The following is a 23,291-nucleotide window of genomic DNA, read 5'->3' on the forward strand; positions in this document are numbered from 1 at the left end:
TCCTAAGTTTTATAAAACAAATGGCACAAATATCAACAACATCAAATGAATTAATAATAGTATCAAACTCAAAATTAACAATAAAATATTCAAGGGGATCAGAATCATGAGTTGTGTGAAGTCCCTTGTCTATGAGTACGTCAGTCATGCATGTTTGGTAGCACTCGTCATCCTCTATTGGCTGCTTTTCAATATAGAAAATATTCATCTCGAGAGTCATATTCCCAAAAGAGAGGTATATTAGACCATTCCTGCAATTAATAAGAGCATTAGCAATAGTAAGGAAAGGTCATCCTAAAATTAAGGGGATTTTAGAACTAGAGTCAACAACAAAACAAGTATTAAGGATTAAGAAATCAACATGATAGTAAAACTTATCAATTTGGATCAAAATATCTTTAATTATTCTTTTTGATTTCTTAACTGAACGGTCAGCTAATTGAAGCAGAAAAAAATGGGTTTAATTTCATCGAAACCAAACTGTAAATAAATGGAATAAGACATCAAATTTACACTAGCTTCTAAATATAGCAAGGCTTGCCCAAATTCATGATTCTCAATATTACATGCAATGGTTGGACAACCAGGGTCCTTGTACTTAGGAGGAATTCACTGCTTAATTAGAGCACTAACTTACTTTGTTAGAAATACTGTCTGCTTAACATGGTGCTTCCTTTTAACTATATACAAATCTTTAAGAACTTTTGCATAAGTAAGGACTTGTTTAATAACATGCAAAAGAGGAAAATTGATCTTTAATTACTTGAGGTCTACCAAGATTTCATTGCTAGAATCCAAAGTTTGAATACCAGATTTTAAAACTTAAGGAAATGGTACCTTGACTGGGCTCTTGATTACCTCAGCTTCCTTGGGTAACTCGGTACTTTCATTGCTTTGTTCCTCTTCAACATCCTCTGGTTGATTAGTTGTTGGGATGTATAAGGACTTACCACTTCGTGTCACAATAGCATTGACCTCTTTCAAATTTCCTTGCGCCATATGTTAACCTTGGGGCATGGGTTGAGCTTGAAAAGGGAACTTGCCACGCTCATTCACACTCAAAGAAGTCATCAACTTGGATACATGACTCTTTATGTCCTTATTTTCCTTAGCAACCTATGTAATCAAAGACTCAAACCTTTGATTAGTTTTACCATGTTCTCAATAAAAGCATGCAAAGTCTCTTCTAAGGGGTTTCTAGAAGAGGGGGATGCATGATATGGTGTAGAGTTATTCCTTGATGGTTGTGGTTGTGCAGGGTTATGAGTGTCAGACTTTCAACTAAAGTTTGGGTGATTTCTCCAACTAGGATTGTATGTATCTGAGTAGGGAGAAAAGGGCTTTTTATACATGCCAAGAGAATTGCAATATTCCTCATACACTACTTTTATCTCAACAAGTGTTGGGCAATCTTGTGCAAGATGATCTACTCCCTGACAAACAAAACAAAGTTTAGAGGCATCAGTTTGGGGAGTAATATGAGCTGCCATGGTTTCTTTCATCTTCAATGCCTCTAGCTCTCTAGTTAGGCCCTTCATCCTTCTTCTTGTCTGAGATGATAGATGCCTCCATTAGAATGAGTTTAATTGGAGCGTGATTGATTGATACTATCAAAAGCATTTGATCCTATCCAAGTGTGAGCTTTTTTTGTAAGTTCATTTAAATACTCTATTGCCTCATCCGGATCCTTCTATAAAAGCTCACAATTATACATGATTTTAGCAAATTGATGCTCTCTAGGAGTAAGACCTTCATAAAAATAGCTAACTAGATGCTAGCTTTCATAACCATGATGGGGACATAAGCTAAGTAACTCTTTAAAATGTTCACATGCTTCATACAAATCTCACTATCCTTTTGTGTAAAAGTTAAGATTTGCCTTTTCAAAGCATTAGTCATATGATGAGGAAATTATTTATTGAAAAAAATTTAGGTCATCTCAGCCATGACCTAATTGACCATGGTCTAAATGAATACATCCAATTCTTTGCCTTATCCTTTAGTGAGAATGGAAAGAACTTAAGTCAAACAGCATCTACAGTACTAGGTTGACCATGAAATGTAGCCACAACATCTTCAAACTCCCTAATATGCACATATGAATTTTCACTCTCCAAACCATGAAAAGTAGGGAGAAGTTGTATCATACCTGGTTTGAAATCCTGGGTGGAAATTTAATGCATGATGGTGTTGCTATGCATGTAGCATGAAGGTACTCATGTATAGTCCTAGGTTAATCTTTGTGAACATTCATGTTAGATGAAGAAATGATAAAATAGAATGTGTATCAAAACTAGATGGCGTGTCAAACAAATTATCAAATAGAGTATTAGTGTCTACTTCAGGTCTCCTTACAAATCTACCTAACTAGTCTCTATATCTATGCATGCAAACACTGAAAGAGAAAGAAAAAAAACTAAATCTAAAATTAAAAGAAAGCAAAATAAAGGAACAAGTTTACTGCCTTTGGTGTGTCAAATTCAGCAAACCTATTCATTGAATGTGCTTCTTGAACTGTCTCCCTGGCAACAACGTCAAACTTTGATTACGTTCAAAGAATAATGCGGTAGTTGTAATATAAATTGGGGTGTCGATTCCACAGGGATATGGTAGAAACACTTAAAACTAAAAATTTAAGAGAACAAAAATCAAAGTAGAAATGTAAGACAAATCATTTTTAAAAAGAAATAAACTTAATAGTCAAGACGTAATAATGAAAAGGTTTGACTAGAATTAATAACAATGAAGTATTGGAAATCCCTTGAACTTGATAATTCTATCTTTATCAGATTCATTGGATACTCAATTAATGATTGTAGCACTAGACTCTTTAATCGGAAAATATATCTTTATAACCAATTTGTTCAAATATAATTCTTGAAAACCACAATTCTTTTGAAAGCACAGATTACTATCCTATTAGACTTAGATTAAAAAATGACAATATACTTAATAGCAAAACTGCAGCAAAGAATCACACCAATAAGATCAACAACCATATCATAAACACCTCTACAACCCCATAAATAAGGCATGACTGAATGTATGAAAAGCATTGGTTGTAAAATTATCCAAATACAAGGAAGACTATTAAGAGATGATAAACAATAATTGTATCAACAAAAAAGTTCATTACATGAATCTATAGTATTAAAATCATCATCATTCAAGTAAGTTCATTCCTAGCCTCACCAAGGAATTAGCTTCCTATTCGAAAGAAGAAGAATTCTTTCTCTGGAAGATGAGTTTTTCCAAATCCTAGTATCCTCTCTACCAAAACAAGAAGGGATCCTTCTTTTCTGCTTCTTGACTCTCTAATTTCCTCCTTTTTCACAAGCTATCCCCAATATGGAAAGAAAATCGCATGCAAACTCAGGTAGGTGATACTCCAAATTTCCACATGCACATTTTAGACCCTGTTTTGCTTAGTAAATTGCCAAATTATTAAATAGCTATTTGGAACAAATGTAGCCAATTGAGTTAGCTTTTCAACGCATCTTGAATCATCTTAATCGGATATTAGCAGTAAAATATATGACTATAATACTAACAAATACTCAGAAAGATTGTGGATTCCGAATATTTTTCATTAATTGCTCTTTCCTTCCTTGTTTATGTCTCGAATTTCTTTGACTTTAGATGTATGAAGTTCTCCGTTGATTTTTCTCTTCTTTCTTATTAGCCAGACTTTAACTGACTCATTTTTAAATACATTCTTGCAATAAAATCGTTAAACACTGAATCAATACTTGGGCATTAAGAAATTATAGTTTAAATTGGAAAAATATAATCAAAATGCCTAAATAACACATATAATCTAATAATTAAACTCGTAAAAGCAATGGTCAGAGTACACTTTCGTGCACTCATCAAGACCCATGGCGTGCATCCATAGAGAACATCTTGTTGACAAGAGAGAGGACAAAAATAGCAAAAGGAGAAGACGGAGACGTTGGGTTTTAGAGATATACCAAGATTTATATGAAGAACGAGATGTAATTCAAATATATTTTGGAAATTTACCTTGAGTAGATTGAAGATCTTGGTAGAGTGGAGAAGTGTTGACTTAGGGAATATCAAAGAAGAAGCTATGCCCGGGAGTGGAGAAATGGAGAGACGGAAAAGGGTAGGAAAATTTTTCTCAAAAAAAAAAAGTGGGGGGTGGGGGGGTGGGCGGGGGAAGAGATTGAGGAAAAGTTAAGAGTTCCAAAGTTTGTATTTATACCCCATTATTGCAATAATTTCTAATTGTGCCAAAAAAATAAATTTATCACATTCACGGCAGACTATTTTGTGGCAGAGTGTAAATGGATGGGATTATGACTTTTTATGACCTTGTCTATCTCACTGCAAAATTATCTGTAACAATTACTTAAAACTAGTGCCAAGTTTCCTATGATGCATTTTTTGTCACTGAAGTCACTTCTTGATTCCATTATGAAACTGCCACAAAAATACTAGAGGAAATAGCCCATATATATTGTTGTGTATACAACAGTGGGTAGTGTTTCTTGGACGCAACCTAATTGAAACTCACTACAACAATGCATAGTTTTTACGGTGCTTGATAATCATTGTAACAAGGGGCAAAACCGTGGCTAAAGTCATCTGCTCTGATTTCCACCGCAACGAAGCCGCCGAAGATTTGCTTATCTTCCCGTCTATCTACCTGCCAAGAAAGCCAAGGGTGGTAACTACCGATATTGAATCTCATCCAAGTCGATTTCAGCGTCGCTAAGGATTTCTTCACTCCCTGCGTGCATATGTTTGTTGCAGATCCAACAATACATTCGGCGATTTAAGATCCGCCAATGTTATTAATCAGGACTACTATTCTTGCTGGCCAAATGGATCGGTGATTTCAGATCGGCCGAGCAACTTACGGCGCTCTACCATGTTGATGGGCTTTCGGTTCCACCCTCAATTTTACTACAGCAATACCCTCGCTGGAGATTGGTTCATATTTGACAAATCAGTTTAAGCCAATCTACGGTGTTCCAGTTCATCGTGGCAGCAAAAATTATACACGATTTCCACCCCGAGGTATTCGGCGCTAGGTATCAAATTTTTGTATGATTTTTTTTTCTCCCAAAATTGTGCTTTTCACATATGCTAATCAAATTTAGGTGTAAATTTACGAGCTCATGAAAATAGGCCAATCATTTAAACTCGAACTCTCAAATTAATGCAGCAAATTTGTTAATAATTAAATTTCTTTAATCTATGGAGATGGTCCTCCCGATTGACACTGTATTCATGCATAAGTCATTGATCATAAGTAGAGGTAGGGATGGATTATTTGACACTCTGGAACTAATCAACTCTATTTTTTCATATTGGATTTGCACAATATAGGATTAATTTTCACACACAAGCACATATATATCCTCTTCAAATTGATCTCGAATCTAGCTTTGCAACTGTGTTTATATATTTATAAACTTGAATTGGGTTTTGCACATGATATATATCAGCACATATAGGCCTATATATATCAATGCGTGTATATCAAACACATAGAGGAGATTGCATATCTTAGTGTTGCTACATATTTAACTTGATCAACTATGCAATTATAGAGAACCTCCTGATGCAATTGAATGTATGTATAATTTACTTTCCTACTGAAAGCAGTATGTCGAATATCTTAGCTAGAGATGATTCTTTTATTCAACTTTTTCCATAACTTAGTTTAGCAATGATCTCAACATAATATCCATATTTGCTATTTCAACATGTCAATAGTCATACTATAAATCATGTACACGTACATACCCCACGTACATACCCCACGTATTGAGGAAAATTTAACTTAATATTCTTTGGGGTCTTGGGTAGCACATTCAAATAACCATCTTGATTTTGGAAAAATATTGACCTATTCTAATACACAACAATGGCATAAAAATCAGGTCAGAAAATATTTATATGCATAACCATTTATTGTAATTGCAAATTTCACATCTTGATTAGTAGTACTTTCAACTGTCAAACCCCTACAAATAATATGCATATTGTGTGTTGGGCAGCCTAAAACACTCTACAAAATTACTACTCCATCACCACGACATTAATTTTCTTCATTACCTAGTGGAGATCAATGTGGTTCAGATTCAAGTGTCATTTGCAATTGATATACAAGCAAAGATTGAATCTCGTTTTTAATAATCTTTTTTTTTTATGGAATTTTATGGATGTTTATTTTTTATTTTTTTACCTTACTATTCACAATCAAAATTCACAGTCTACTCTTCACATAGTAAGTTGCACTCACTAAAGTAATTTCTTACTAAAACTGATGATGCAACAAATATCTATACACATCTCAGCACACAAAACCTATTTATGTGAAATTACCCAAGCAATCAAAAATCACAATCTATGATTCACATAGTAAGTCACATTCACTAACAAAATTGAACTATTAAAACTAATGATGCAACAAATATCTGTTAAACCTCCCAGCCTTCAAAACAGATTTACTATGTTTTGAAATTATGTGAAATAACTCATGCAAGCAAAAATAGCAGGATACCCTCACATTGCACTCAAGTTCACTAACAAAATTGAATCCAACAAATCCTAAGTTTGTGTTAAAACCCACTGTTCCATTATCCTCAGTAGGTAAAGGTCAGTGCATTGTTTATTTTCATTCCCCATGACTTTTTCACACATACAGCATGAAGAATGTGTTTTTCCATTAATATATATTTACATTTTTAACAACATATTCAACTAGTACTGATATTATATCAATAATTCAAGATGGAAAACCATAGTAGGTAAATGTCAGTGTATTGTTTATTTTCATTCCCCATGAAGTTTTCACACATACAGCATGAAGAATGTGTTTTTCCATTAATATATATTTACTTTTTTAACAACATTTTCAACTGGTACTTATTTTATATCAATAATTCAAGATGGAAAACCAAACTTAGACACGTTCAATAAGTTCATCTTTCTTCTTTTTGTCCACAACACTCCATCTAATGTGCCTCATTTTTGCATAGTGCCTAACGATCCAGGTGACCCTCGACATGTATATAGTTCTATTGTTGCATGATGGCCTATCTTGCCATCTTTTATCTCAAGTGGTATCTTGTCATACTTTCTCAATCTCTCAAAATCTGTCCCCTTCGCTACACCCCTACCATGCTTACTAGTGTTGGGTACTAACCCAGCAACAGAAACATTCAGACCACCATGTATAAATATTTTTGAAAGGTGTTTATGAATAGGAAATAGGATTTGGAAAAGATTATACTTACCCTTTGCAGGAGCAGAGGGAGGCAGAAGCGATGAAGGTACATCATTTGGACCTTGAGTGAAGTCATCAGAGTCCACGACAACTTCAACTCTCAAAGTCCAGGCTGTTGGTTGACCCAATGGGTGTTGTTGTAAAGTTATAGGTAAAATCCATCCAACTGATCCAGTAGCTATTGCTCAGCCTCTCCCTCTCTTTGTATGAATCATATATGCTACATGCACATTATTTGGGCAGAAATGTAATCTTATATAACTGACTACTAGTATACTGTTGTGTTGTTGAAATACCCTTACAAGTGACTACTAGTTTAAACGATGCTAGAAATGCATTTACTGAAGTAATGAAAAACCATAAAACCATAATACTTCAACAAATTGATGATGTTGATAGAATAATTTTTTTGAGATTTGGGCAGAAGAATAACCTTATATGGACTATTTTAGTTTACTGAAGTTGTGAGGCACCACAACATGATGAAATAGTTTAACAATAATGAGATAACAAGTACCTACTAGTTTAGAACAAGTCTAGAAATGCATTTACTGATACTATGTAAAACCATAATGGGAAAAAGTGGACTTTTTAGTTTACTAAAGTTGTGAAGCTGTGAGGTTGAACAACTCAAGTATTATAGTTTAAACAACAATATTTTAACAAGTGACTACTAGTTTAGAACAAGTCTAGAAATGCATTTACTGAAAATTGTGTAAAACCATTATGGGGAAAAGTGGACTCTTTTAATTTACTGAAGTTGTGAAGTTGTGAGGTTGAACAGTTCAAGTGAAATAATTTAACAACTTCACTTAAACAAAAGGAATACTAGTTTAGAACAAGTCTAGAAATGCATTTACTGAAGTTGTGGAAAACCATAAAACCATAAAAAGGTATACCAAGTTGATGTTCTTGACAGAAAACTAACCTTGAGATTTGGGCAAAACAATAAGCTTATATGGACTTTTTTAATTTACATAAAGTTGTGAGGTTGAACAGCATCATCATATAATTTAACAACAATACCATAACAAGTGACTATTAGTTTAGAACAATTCTGGAAATGCATTTACTGAAGTTGTTAAAATCATAAAACCATAAAAGGCATACCAAGTTGATGTTGCTGACAGACTATGAACTTTGAGATTTTTTTGCTTGGTATAATTTCTCTAGGAGGAGAAAGACGTGTGCAGTAGAAATATTCTTTTTGGTTCTCAATACAAGTAAGAGGGCCTCAAGAAATGAAATTCATTGCTTATGAATTGTGTTAAATTTCCACCTAGCTTGAACCTTCTCCCGTGCAGGTACACAAGCTGGAAACTGTTGAGCAAGCATGGTAATGACAGTAGCATGGTGTTCTGTAGCTCACTCCAATTTCATTAACGGCAGCATGGCCATTTGTACAAATTGCCATTGCAAGTCTCTAAAAGGCCTTGTTAGAGCATGATTGCAAACCACTTGGCAACTAAGGGAATACACATGTTATCTTCTTAATTTGTTTTATGTCAATAGCTTACAATTGATTGAAATTGTCCTATATGTATAAACCACTTCACACTTGACTTTTGTGTACAGCAGTTTGTTTTATATATATTCTAGGCGATTAAATACTACAGTCTGGTGCAAGCTATATTATTTTGCAAACTGTGTATAAATTGGTCAAAGGGGCTTAATTTCTATAATATTGTTGCTATATCCATGTAATAATCTCATATGTACATAACTTGAGGAATCTCACAATTATAAATCCCATATGGAAAAAAGTCAATCTCAAATTTTTTAGAGCATTGACATTGGCTTCATCAAAGGCATTGAATCAAAATTTGATAAAAAATCATCATTTTCCGTATGTCCAAAACCTACCTATTCATAACCCCACATTGGATTAGCCATTAGGGTCATTAAAAAAATAATATATTATTATCTTCCCTAAAATATTATTGTCAAATATTTTTTTATATTTTGCAATTTCACTAATCATATATACATTAATAATTTAATTTTTTTTCTTATTACCAAATGGAACAAAGGGTTTTCCTTATCACCCCAGAAAAAACATTATGGGTTCAGTGTTTTTATTTTATCTTCATGTACTGAACCTGGGTACTTTTGGTATTTTTTTTTCTTCATACCGGATTTTTTAACTTGGGGGTTTTCAAAAGAAACTCAAGGAGCTAAGCAATATAAAAATTTTGCATAATTCATAATACATATCAAACTCTTGTTACGGTTCAAGTTACAAGTAATTGGATAACTTTGTCCAAGCCAACAATTAAACTCTACTAAAGTTCTACTTATCTTAGGGGACAAGTACTTTTTCTTTATTTTGTTTGAAAAAACAAAGGAAAAACTCAGTAAATGCATTGGGGAAGGGCTACCCTAAACAAATATTCAGTTCTATTGAGTTTTATTTTTTGATCTCATTAATTGTTTTTTTTTTTTTCAAACTGATTAAAAAAAGAAAAACTTAGCTTCATTTAACATTGAAGCTATTTTTGGTTGACAAAAATCGTTGAGAAAACTCAACATACAAAACAAAATAGAGTGTTGTCACAGATTTTTCCCTGCTTTCTCAGTAGCCAAACAAGAAATAATAGGAAAACTTTTAAAATAAGAGCTAAATCTAGGAATGTATGATAAAAAATGGGGAAAAGAGAAACAGACAGGAGGGGAAATGAGGCTCCAACTCTACATACAAAACAAAAAGCATATGAGATTATCTTGGTTTGCTAGATTTGTGCACTCAAGTGGTGGGATGATGAACTATATTACTAACCAAGTCAATTGAATCTATATACTAAACAGAATGCTCATTGCATGCCTATATATATACTCATAGCACAATATAGCAGTACTCCATGCAATGCATTACTGTTGAGTATTATATAATTATAAGCTCATAAGATATAATATAATGTATGCTCTGGTCTTGGATGAATCCTTGAAAAAATGAAATTAATTGGCAAGGTATGCACAACTGCATTCGAGGACATGTTCTATATTTTAGAAAATTAATTTTTTTATAATTTTGAATGGAAATTATACCTCAGTACTTGGGGGGAAAAATTTGCAAACAACAAATGATTTTTCATTGAAAACAATAGAATAGAAAGAGCAAATGGAAAGCTAATTATAACTTAATTCCAACTTTAGTATGGCATAGGGATTGAACACCTCGAGGCTTAAGAGATCAGAAATATCTATATTAAAAGCTGTATTATGTAGCTTAAGAAAGCTTTATAACCAAACTCAAGGAAGTAATCTCTCTTTTCATCTTTATCTCAGGCCATTCAACTTTAGTAAATGTGTCAAAATGCTTGACAATGAAAAGAAATCAGTTGGCATTAATTGGCCAATGATATTCAGAAGTGAGAAACTGCTATGCACAATATTCTTTTAGAATCCTTTTATCAAAACCATAAATCAAGTAAGGCCCCTTCAATATATATAATATGGATGGGAATCAAATATACACAAAGAAAAAGTTTATGAAATTGTTTTAAACCCTTTGTTCCTAAAGTAAGACATGTATGGTAATTCTGAATTTTTTTTTTTTTAATTCTCTACGAAATTAGACTACAGGTACATATTGGATATCAAATTACCTATCAAATATATATATATATTGGACAGCAAATGAGATGGAACAATTCAGTATATACCAATAGTCTAATTTCCTAGCAAATTAATAAGCTTTGCTCTGGTATTGTAGTCTAATTTGATAATTCTCTAAGAATTCAATTGCCTCCTATGGACAGCTTATATATATATATGCTTATATCTACCCAACATAGACTACTAATATTGTAGTTGAAGGATAGAGCTTACTACAAGAGGTGGCCTATGGTAATCTCTCTGAAATGCTTAGCCGGTACTGCAACATTGTGTCAAAATTACCCAGAGGGAGTTGGTGCAAGAGGGGCTAGGGTGGCACTAATTAGTAAGAGAGGCAGGGAGAGAGAGGGAGGGAGAGAGAGGGCCTTCGTGAGATTTATAGATCTAGGGAGAGATAAGTAGTCAATGGTGGAAATTTCACATATAGAAGAGGAGCTTACCAGTGACAAGGCGATGGCACAACAGCAGGATTGCGCTAATAGCAGCGGAAACAACGATTTGTTCAACTAAGGGAGAGAGTATTGGGGCACCTAAGCAAAATTATGCCAAAACACATGTACAAGGTCTGTCAAAATGGACCCATTATATACAAAAAGAGTTGTAAGGGTGATTTCACGGTCAACACTATAAGAAATTGCGCGCAACCCACCTCCACTTGGCTTTAACGGCGATAAGGCAACTGTTGCAACAAAGTGCCCCTCGCGGACAGAGCAGAGCCGTTTGTGTTTTCTCTACTCTCTTATGGCGAATTTAATGTGCCGCAGTAAACAACATAGCAATAAACATTTAACCACAATTTTAATGGATTCAACGTGAAACGAAATATTGTGGCATTACTGTCACTTTTTGGGCTCCTAGTTGCAGCATTTTTTTTTTTTTGCAGCCAAAAATCGCCGCAAAAGTTGTGACGCCCCCAAATCCCTACGCACGGACACAGGGAAATCGAGATGCCCGGATGATGACAACCCAGGTCACCACCCTATCGACGAGTGCCAAGTGTGTGTAAGAGCAACAAATGTGCAAAAGGAAACGCAGCGGATAACGAAAGTCATATAACTAAGTACCATAATTTTTCTTAATATAATACAAGCTGTTTAAAACATACATAGATAAAATATTACATAACACAAATATAGTTTTAAAAACAGCTACAAAGCATAACTTCAGCTCAAAACTCCGATAGAGCCGCATCCTGGGGCTCAGCCTCCTCCTCCTCCTCGAACCTTGCACCAAAATCTATGGAACCAAAAATGGCACCACAGGTAAGTAAAATCCAAACACCACCAGATAAAAATATATAAAACTCAAACAATATGCATGAAGTATGCCCAATGCACATGTCTCATAAACCACATCTCAAAACCCATAAAAACATATTTTTCCACGCACGCCAAAAATCCCATTTGGCCCAAAAACATATCCTTTCCAAATATCACACCAAAAGTCACATTTGGCCCATATCCATCTCAAACCATTATCCAATTAATTTGTATGCACCATGACCTCCCCTAGGGGTCATCCACACACCCTGGCTCCAGTGCCACACCACAGGTTACGACCACGCATGTGACACCTAACGAGCGATGCCCAGTTCCGCGCCCCGCGTGTTTGTAGTCAAGCATCCTCTAGCCCTCGCCAGCGAAGGGCCAAGGAGTCGGTGCGTAGAGCGATGCCCGGTTTCGCGCCCGGCGCATTCGTAGCCAAGCATCCCCTAGCCCTCGCTCCCGTCGTTGCCCAGCGACAACTCAAGGGACGTCACTCAGTTTCTTCTGCTCCCGATTGACCAGAGGAGCTCCACCGAGATAATACCCCATCCTGCTTGGGGTCGTGATACACACGCACCCGAAAATCCACTTACGCCAATAAAACAGGCTTTTCTCAATTAAATAAAAACGCACGTGCATGCACCATGTAAATGCGATATCAATGCACAAAATAATCAACCATCCATAAATCAACAAAACCAAGCACTCCGTCCTCAAACCATCCGACCCCCGAACTCCTTGGACTCAGTCCGGAATCAACCAACTAGCAGATAAATAATTATTGAATGAGCAAAATATATTTAAATCTGAAAGTAGGGTTTGAAAAATACTTACAGTGCTATATGGTATTTTTAGAAAGCTTGCAACGTTGCAAACGGCGGAAGGAAAGCAACGTAACAGTGAAATTTCATTGTGGCCGTGGGTTGTAAAATACTCACTTTAGAACGGGGACAAACCAAGGCTCGGGATTGATAGGGAAGGGTCTAAGGATGTTTATGAATTTAGTGGAAGTGGAGTTTGGCCGTGGGTGGCGGCGGAAACGATGGTTGATGGTCGGATTTCCCAAAATGGAAAGCTAGCTCGTGGGAGCTGTTCCGGTGACTATTAGAGGTCGGAAATGGGTGGGTTAGGACGGCAAGGAGTTGGTGATGAAGTGGTGAAGAGGTGGTGGCCGGAGGTGGAGCGTCGGCGGTAGATCGGAGCAAAAACCATGTGGAAAGAAATGGCTCTAGGTGGCTAACGGCGGGCCGGATGGGGGAGATATTTGGTGGGGTGGTGCGCTGGCAGGAGGGGGTTCGAACGCCGGTGGCTATGTCGGCCACGCTAGCCAGCGGCGGCGGTCTGGGTGAAGGTGAAGCTTCTGGCCGTGAGAAAGAGGAGAGAGAGAGAGAGACGAACGGGGGGCTCGGGGGAGAAGGAAAGAAGAGAGAAAAAGAAAGAAGAAAAAAAGAAAAAGAAAGAAAAGAGAAAAAGAGAAAAAGGGAAAAAGGAAAGGAAAAGATGTAAGAAAGTAATGAGGTCCAATCCTCACTCCGGAAAACAAAAGAAATCCGCCGAAAACGAGATTAAAAACCGTAAAACGACTAATTAAATAAAACACAACATCAAATAAATAAAATAACAATTTTGAAACGCAATAATTTAAAATAAAAAACCCAATATATTAATTAAATTAAAAAGAACACTTCAGTGAAAATACACCTAAAAGCGGGTCATCACATCCTTCCCCCCTTAAAACAAATTTCGTCCTCGAAATTTGCAAGCTCAACCACCAACTTAAAACAAGCCACATAAAATCACATAAACCATCTGTGACCAAGATTAAGATATGTACCTTCCTTACTCAAACAAGTATGGGTATTGTTCCCTCATGTCCGCTACTCGCTCCCAAGAGAAGTCTTGAGCTAACGGATCTCCCCATGCCACTTTAACCAAAGCTATCGCCTTGGATCTCAACCGTTGCTCCTTCCAATCCATGATCTACGACGAAAAACCTCATAAGTGAGATCTGGTTGCAACTAAATACTCTCTAGGTTGACAAATCATGGCTCTTGTTGTCCAAAGCTCTTCTTCAAGGATGATACGTGGAAGACATTATGGATATCCCCAAAATACTCTGGCAAAGCAACTCTATAGGCGACGGGCCCTACCTTCTCCAGACTCTGAAAAGGGCCGACATACCTTGGATCCAGTTTCCTCTTCTTACCAAAACGCTTAACACCTCTCATGGCAGAGACTTTAAGATAAACCCAATCACCTTCTTCAAAAGATAACTCTCTCCTCCTGGTATCAGCGTAGCTTTTCTGGCGACTGTGAGCTGCAGCCATTTTATCCCTGATGATCTGAACTTGGCTTTGCATCTCTTGAATTATTTCGGGTCCAATTATCTTACTCTCCCCGACTTCATCCCAACACAAGGGCGATTTGCACTTCCTCCCATAAAGAGCTTCATAGGGAGCCATCTGAATGGTCACATGGAAGCTATTATTATATGCAAACTCAATGAGCGGCAAATGGTTTTCCCAACTCCCTTGAAATTCCATGACACATGCTCGCAACATGTCTTCAAGGGTCTGAATGGTGCGCTCTGATTGGCCGTCTGTCTGCGGGTGATATGCAGTACTGAACTTCAACTTAGTACCCAATGCTGCCTGCAAACTCTTTCAGAACTGAGACGTGAACCTTGGGTCTCGATCAGACACTATACTCTTTGGTATGTCGTGCAGCCGCACTATCTCTTTCACATACAAGCGTGTCAACTTACCCAAGGAATTGGTGTTATTAACAGGCAAGAAATGAGCACTCTTCGTTAACCGGTCAACAATCACCCAACAGAATTTTTCCCACTAGGCGTTCTTGGCAAACCCACTACAAAGTCCATCGTGATGTCATCCCATTTCCACTCAGGAATAAGGAGGGGTTGGAGCATACCAGCGGGTCTTTGATGCTTGGCCTTCACTTGACGGCATGTGTGGCATTTCTCAACATATAAGGCAATATCCCTCTTCATTCCATCCCACCAATAATTTTTCTTCAAGTCCCGATACATCTTTGTACTGCCGGGATGAACTGAATAAGGGGCCACATGAGCTTCTGCCATGATCCGCTCCTTGAATTTTGAATCTTTGGGGACCACTCTGCGATCTTAGAACCGAAGTATTCCATCTTTATCCATACTATAGTGCAACGGCCCTCGAGATTTTTTGACTCTTTTTCTGATATTCAACAGCTTCGGATCCTTCCTTTGAAGAGTCTTCAATTCCTCAAAATCAGTTATCCAAATGTCAAGAACTAAAGATAGAATCTCTTCTTGCTGTGAACTTTCAATAAGGAGCCTTCTCATCCCACAAAGCAAAGAATCCATTTCCGATGGCTCGGCTTCATCTTCCAAGTGTGATTTTTGGCTCAAAGCATCAGCAACTATATTAGCCTTCCCTGGATGATACTTGATCTCACACTAGTAGTCACTGATTAGCTCTAGCCATCGCCTCTGCCTCATGTTCAAATTTTTCTGGGAAAACAAGTGCTTCAGGCTCTTGTGATCGGTGTATACCTCACATGCTTCCCCATACAAAAAGTGTCGCCAGATCTTGAGAGCAAAAACAATCGCAGCCAATTCCAAATCGTGCGTCGGATAATTCTTCTCATGGTCCTTTAGCTGACGAGATGCATAGGCAACAACCCGTCCTTCCTGCATAAGGACACAACCCAAACCAAACTTAGACGCATCACTGAAGACTACGAATGGCTTATGCGGTTCTGGAAGCGCTAACACTGGTGCCATCGTCAACCTGTTCTTTAATTATTGGAAGCTTCTCTCACACTTATCTGACCCAACAAATTCTGCATTCTTCCGAGTCAAAGCTGTGAGAGGTCCGGATAGGCGAGCAAATCCCTCCACAAATCTTCGGTAATATCCGACAAGTCTCAAGAAACTCCGGATCTCGCGCACTGTAGTCGGGTGCTGCCATGACAGAATGGCTTCCACCTTACTAGGATCAACAGCCACTCCGACTCGGGAAATCACGTGCCCAAGAAATCTAACTTCTTTCAACTAGAATTGACACTTGCTGAGCTTGGCATACAACTGGTGTTCTCTCAATTTTCCAAGTACCAGACGAAGATGATACACATGCTCTTCAACATCTCGGGAATAAATCAGAATATCATCAATGAATACCACCACAAAGGAATCCGATAAGGTCGAAATACTCGATTCATTAGATCCATGAAAGCAGCAGGGGCATTAGCTAGCCCAAACGGCATCACCTTAAATTCATAATGCCCATATGTTGACCTGAAAGCAGTTTTGGGCACATCCTTGTCTTTGATCCTCAGCTGGTAGTATCCCGACCTCAAATCAATCTTCGAGAACACGGCTGCTCCTTGAAGCTGATCAAATAAATCATCTATCCGTGGGAGAGGATATTTATTTTTGATGGTCACCTTATTTAATTCCCGATAATCGATGCACATATGGAGGGTTCCATCTTTCTTTTTAACGAACAACACTGGTGCACCCCACGGCGAAGTACTAGGCTGAATAAATCCCTTATTTACTAGCTCTTGCAACTGAGTCTTCAACTCTTTTAATTCAGCCGGTGCCATGCAATAAGGAGCTTTATGTACAGGAGCCGCTCCAGGTTCCAAGTCTATAACAAACTCCATTTCTCGAATAGGGGGTAGTCCAGGCAAGTCATCCACAAACACATCGGAGAATTCTTCCACAACTGGAATGTCTACCAAAGACTTCTTCTCAGATGGCGCAGACACCATCTGAACTAAGAATGCATTCGCTCCCCCTGCAATCTCTCTTCTTGCTTAAATTGCCGATATAATTACCGGCTTTTCTTTTAACTTACTCCCCGCAAATTCCAGACAATCCCCATTTGGAAGCTGAAAGGAAGCTGAAAGGTAATTACCCGACTTCTGCAATTAATACTCGCAGAATATCGGTATAGCCAATCCATCCCGAGAATGATATCAAAACCCAACAGCTTAAACACCACCAAATCAGCATCCAAGAACCTTCCATCAAAATTTAACGGGCATCCCAAAGCAACCTTGGAACACCACACCATTTCACCATCGGGTAGAGCCACTACCAATGACTTTGGCAAGGGTTCCGTGACCAAATTACACACCCGAGCAAAAGTGGAAGATACAAACGACTGTGACGCACCGAAATCAAACAAAGTGCAAGCATAAAACTAATATAAACGGACTCTTCCTGAACCAAACACATTAACCCATGAAATCCAAAAAACAAAGGAGAAACCAAATACACCAAAAATTAAATCCAACTTAAAGTGAAATTAATCCATACCTGTAATTACTCCAGCATCATGGGTCGCTGGTGCCTCATCATCCACCTCTCCGGGTGTGACAGCATAAACCCAGGCTTGCACTGCTTGCCTTGGATTCATTCTTCCACCGCGTCTACCTCCATGACTTCCTTGAACTCTGATGGGGCACTCCCGAGTAATATGTCCCACTTGGCCGCACCGGTAACACTGGGGTCCACCATTCAGCCGACACTCGCCCTCATGAGCTCTATTGCATGCTCCACAAATTGGCACCCGTCCTCCCATACGAACACCTGAGGATGCTTGAGGTCGAGTTTCGGTCCGCTGAATAAATTTCTGAGGCGAACCCGAGCTGCTTCCTTCACCAGAAAAACTTTGCCTCTTATGTCCTGGAGAGGAGCCCATACTCAGATTATTCTCTCGCTCTATAAGGGTGGCCACATCCACTAAGTCCTGAAAAGTGGATATCCGGTGACTGACCACCATACGGCGTATATCAGGGCGTAGTCCATCCTGGAAACGCTCAGCTCGCATCTCCTCTGTGGCGATAAGGCGGGGAGCAAATCGCCCAAGTTCTATAAACCTTCGGGCGTACTGTTCCACTGTCATGCCTCCTGGACCAAATTTGAGAACTCTCTTACCTTTTGCTTCCTTACCGATGCGGGAAAGAAGCGGTCGTTAAATTCTTTCTTGAAGCGCTGCCAGGTTACAGCGGCGAATAATCCCAACTCTGCTTCTAGCATCACCCTCTTGGTATCCTACCAATCAAAAGCGGTGCCTTGCAACAGATAGCTGGCGTAGAGTACCTGTTGCGGCTTGGTGCAACCACACACCTCAAAAGTTCTTTCCAAGTCCTTGATCCACTTTCCAGCCTGAAGTGGATCCTCTTCTCCAGTGAAGTGTGGAGTCCTATGCACCAGAAAGCGCTCATAGGTGCATCCGGCTTGCACCATGCTATTAGATCCTCCCGGGTATAGCCAAGGCCCTCCCTAATGTGGCCAAGGACCTCCTGGTTGCGGCCAAAGTCCTCCTTGTTGCGGACAAGGCCCTCCTTGTGGCGGCCAGGGACCCCTTGTTGTGGCCAAGGTCCTTCTGGTTGTGGCCAAAGTCCTCTTTGTTGCGGACAAGTCCCTCCTTGTGGCGGCCAGGGACCCCCTTGTTGTGGCCAAGGTCCTCCTGGTTGTGGCCAAGGCCCTGTCTGCTGTGGCCTAAAATTTTGCTGCATAAACTCCGTCATCTGCCGTATTGTCTGGGCTATGAAGTCATCTCTTGAGGTATTGTCCCGTGGCTCCTGAGTAGATTTCCTTGGTCTCACCATTTTTCCTGCCACAATACAACTCTTGACCCTCCTTTAAGAAAACAAATAAAACCAACAACAAACAAAAACAAAAACCAAAGACCAACACCACATAACAAGAAACAAAAAGAAACCAGCTTGCAAAAACATAACTAAATAAATAAAAACAAGCAAACAAACTCAAACAAATAAAATAAATCAAATAACAACTTTACTTAACATAATTTTTAAAACACAACCTTAAAAACATTCTGGTACTACCTACGGGACATGTGGTTTTACCCAGAGCCAAACCGCTCTGATACCATCTGTGACACCCCCAAATCCCCACGCACGGACACGGGGAAATCCAGACGTCCGGATGATGACAACCCGGTCCACCACCCTATTGACGAGTGCCAAGTGTGTGTAAGAGCAACAAATGTGCAAAAGGAAACGCAGTGGATAACGAAAGTCATATAAGTACCAGAATTTTTCTTAATATAATACAAGCTGTTTAAAACATACATAAATAAAATATTACATAACACAAATATAGTTTTAAAAACAGCTACAAAGCATAACTTCAACTCAAAACTCTGGCAGAGCCGCATCCTCGGGCTCAGCCTCCTCCTCCTCCTCGACCCCTGCACCAAAATCTACGGAACCAAAAATGGCGCCGCAGGTAAGTAAAATCCAAACACCACCAGGCAAAAACATATAAAACTCAAACAATATGCATGAAGTATGCCCAATGCACAAGTCTCATAAACCACATCTCAAAACCCATAAAAACATATTTTTCCACGCACGCCAAAAATCCCATTTGGCCCAAAAACATATTCTTTCCAAATATCACGCCAAATGTCACATTTGGCCCATATCCATCTCAAACCATTATCCAATTAATCCGTATGCACAATAACCTCCCCTAGGGGTCATCCGCACACCCTGGCTCCAGTGTCACACCGCAAGTTACGACCACGCATGTGACACCTAACGAGTGATGCCCAGTTCCGCGCCCTGCGCATTCATAGCCAAGCATCCTCTAGCCCTCGCCAGCAAAGGGCCACGGAGTCGGTGTGTAGAGCGATGCCCGGTTTCGCGCCCGGCGCGTTCGTAGCCAAGCATCCCCTAGCCCCCGCTCCCATCGTCGCCCAGCGACAACTCAGGGGACGTCACTCAGTTTATTCCACTCCCGAGTGACTAGAGGAGTTCCACTGAGATAATACCCCATCCCAGCTTGGGGTCGTGATACACACGCACCCGAAAATCCACTTACGCCAATAAAACAGGCTTTTCTCAATTAAATAAAAATGTACGTGCATACACCATGTAAATGCGATATCAATGCACAAAATAATCAACCATCCATAAATCAACAAAACCAAGCACTCCGTCCTCAAACCATCCGACCCCCGAACTCCTCGGACTCAGTCCGGAATCAACCAACCAGCAGATAAATAATTATTGAATGAGAAAAATATATTTAAATTTGAAAGTAGGGTTTGGAAAATACTTACAGCACTATATGGTATTTTTAGAAAGCTTGCGGCGTTGCAAACGGCGGAAGGAAAGCAATGTAATAGTGAAATTTCACTGTGGCCGTGGGTTGTAAAATACCCACTTTTGAACAGGGACAAACCAAGGCTCAGGATTAATAGGGAAGGGTCTAAGGATGTTTATGAAGCTAGTGGAAGTGGAGTTTGGCCGTGGGTGGCGGCGGAAACGGTGGTTGATGGCCGGATTTTCCAAAATGGAAAGCTAGCTCGTGGGAGCTGTTCTGGTGACTATTAGAGGTCGGAAATGGGTGGGTTAGGACGGCAAGGAGTCAGTGATGAAGTGGTGAAGAGGTGGTGGCCGAAGGTGGAGCGACGGTGGCAGATCGGAGCAAAAACCGTGTGGAAAGAAATGGCTCTAGGTGGCTAACGGCTGGTCGGATGGGGGAGATATTTGGTGGGGTGGTGCGCCGGCAGGAGGGGGTTTGAACGCCGGTGGCTGTGTCGGCCACGCCAGCCGGCGACGACGGTCTGGGTGAAGGTGAAGCTTCCGGCCTTGAGAAAGAGGAGAGAGAGAGAGAGACGAACGGGGGGCTCGGGGGAGAAGGAAAGAAGAGAGAAAAACAAAGAAGAAAAAAAGAAAACAGAAAGAAAAGAGAAAAAGAGAAAAAGGAAAAAGGGAAAAGAAAAGATGTAGGAAAGTAATAAGGTCCAATCTCACTCCGGAAAACAAAACAAATCTGTCAAAAACGAGATTAAAAACCGTAAAACGACTAATTAAATAAAACACAACATCAAATAAATAAAATAACAATTTTAAAACGCAATAATTTAAAATAAAAAATTCAATATATTAATTAAATTAAAAACAACACTTCAGTGAAAATACACGTAAAAACGGGTCATCACAAAAGTTGTTCACTTAATGGCTTCATTTTGTGTCTTTCTTTGTTTGTGTTTTTTTTTTTTTTTGATAGAAAATGCTTCACTGCATATATTCATAGGCGAAGTTACAACTGTGACTTAACAAACTGGAGAACCAGACCATAAGCCAACTAACGCATCTGCTCAGGAGCTTCCCCGTCAACAAATTTCTTTGTGATGGACATTGTCTAAAACTTCTACACCTCCTCTCTTGACAGCAGTCTAAAGAGAAAGCTCTCTGATAAACAGAGATAAACGACCTCTCTTCCGAAGAAGAGAGGTACACCCACGCTCCATCCTCCCAAGGAGGAGGACTACCACCACACTCTCTCCTCCCACGGAGGAAGAGTACCAACACCTACATTCCTCCAAAAGAGGAGTAGGACAAAATTCTTTGTTTGTGTTTTAACTATTTTATATCGGGTTCAAGGATTTTATTTTGTGTGCTCCAAAAAATGTGATTAGCGGGAACTGACGTAGTTGTATCTTGGAAGTAGACTATCAAGAAGCCTTGAGAATAGCCCATCCCAAAATGTGTCAACATCGCGTTCTCTCTTTCTAAATTGTTGTTCTTATTATTTTATTTATTCTCTGTTTTACAAAACGTATGCACATATATATATCTTATATCTATATTTTCCAACAATCTTGGTGTAGAATTTTTTCTCATTTTGTTAAACTAGAGTTATATGTTAATTAATTGGTTATCATCATGACTTTTAAAGAACCTATTGCACTTGAAAATTTTGGAGGAGTCAATTTTAAGTGTTGGTAAGGAAAGATGAAAATATTTCTTACAATGGTTGGGTTATATTTTGTTATTGAAAATGATCCTTCTTCTGATGATTTGCGTGAACTCACATGTTTTGTTGATATGAAAATCTATATTGAAGAAGATAATTTGTATAGATATAGAATTTTAAATCATTTAAGTGCTACACTTTTTTATGTTTACCTACACATTAAATTTGCCAAAGGGATTGGAAACGCTCTTGATACGAAATATCGTATCTAACGGAATGAATAAGTACACCTCAAGCCAATTTCTCGTCTTTAAGATGGATAATTCCAAAACCATGCTAGAGCAAGCCCATGAGTTAACTATCATTTGCCATTAATTGGCTCAATGGGAAATGAGTATTACCAAGCGTCCCCAAGTTACTTGTACAATAGACAAGTTGCCTCCTTCATGGAAAGATTTTGGCCTATCTCTCAAACATAATATTGAAGATATAGCTATAGAAACCTTTATCTCCACCATTAGGATATAAGAACAACACTTGAAAAATGATCATATCCCGCCATTAGGTTTATGAGTTCTAGTTTAAGACAAATATTGTAGAAGACTAAAGAACAAATAGGAACTCACCATTACACAAGAAGTCCGAATTCAATAAGAGTAAAACAAGTAGGACAATCTAAAACTAAATTGCTATATCAATAAGGATGATAAGTAAAACAAATGCAAATGCAAGTGGATTTATGAGAAAACACCAAGAGCTTAGTAGAATGATGAAGGAAAAACTGAAATGATTTGTTTTTGTATATTGATCTCTCTATTTCTGTACAAAAGGGCCTGCCCTTTATATACTTACATATGTGTCACTAGCTTACAAAAATCTGCAATGGGTACATCTTACCACTACCCTGCACACACTGCTTTTACATAAATGAAAGTGTAATACAAACAAAAGGACATGGTCTGGACATGGCCTGCACATAAGACAGAAACTTTATTCCTCAGAATTGTTCTCCCATTTCTTTACACGATTGTTTCCCTTTCTTTGCTGAACTGCCATCCAATGGTGATGCAGGTGGAGGTGACTGTGCTTCTTGGTTCTCCAACTCAGCAGCTTCATTGATCTTCAACAGCCCCCTGCAAGATGGAGAGTAGATATCTGCTACTCCCATCTTGGACATGCAAGAGTAAAAGCTTTGAGAGTCCAAAGCCTTGATTAGTATGTCTGCCATTTGTGATTTGCTGGATACATGTTCTATAATGATACTCCCTTCTTGTATCTTGTCTCGAATTAGGTGGCAGTCAAGCTCTATATGCTTGGTCCTCTCATGGAAGATAGGTTTGGTGCCTATATACACAACTGATTTGTTATCACAGTATAGGAAAGCTGCTTGAGAATGTTCAAC

The 23,291-nt window shown here is 38.7% G+C and overlaps 1 protein-coding gene and 1 non-coding gene across 2 annotated transcripts in view; both read left to right on the top strand.

Moving 5' to 3' along the window:
* The window catches only part of LOC122316305 (F-box protein At2g02240-like), a 74,111-nt gene that overhangs the window by 35,039 nt on the left and 15,781 nt on the right, over positions 1-23,291 (top strand). The window lies entirely within an intron of this gene.
* LOC122293601 lies at positions 1,786-1,892 on the top strand. Its single transcript, XR_006237314.1, has one exon. It is a non-coding gene; the product is annotated as a small nucleolar RNA R71 (small nucleolar RNA).

This window comes from Carya illinoinensis, chromosome 1 (genome assembly GCF_018687715.1).
Source record: "Carya illinoinensis cultivar Pawnee chromosome 1, C.illinoinensisPawnee_v1, whole genome shotgun sequence".
NCBI lineage: Eukaryota > Viridiplantae > Streptophyta > Magnoliopsida > Fagales > Juglandaceae > Carya > Carya illinoinensis.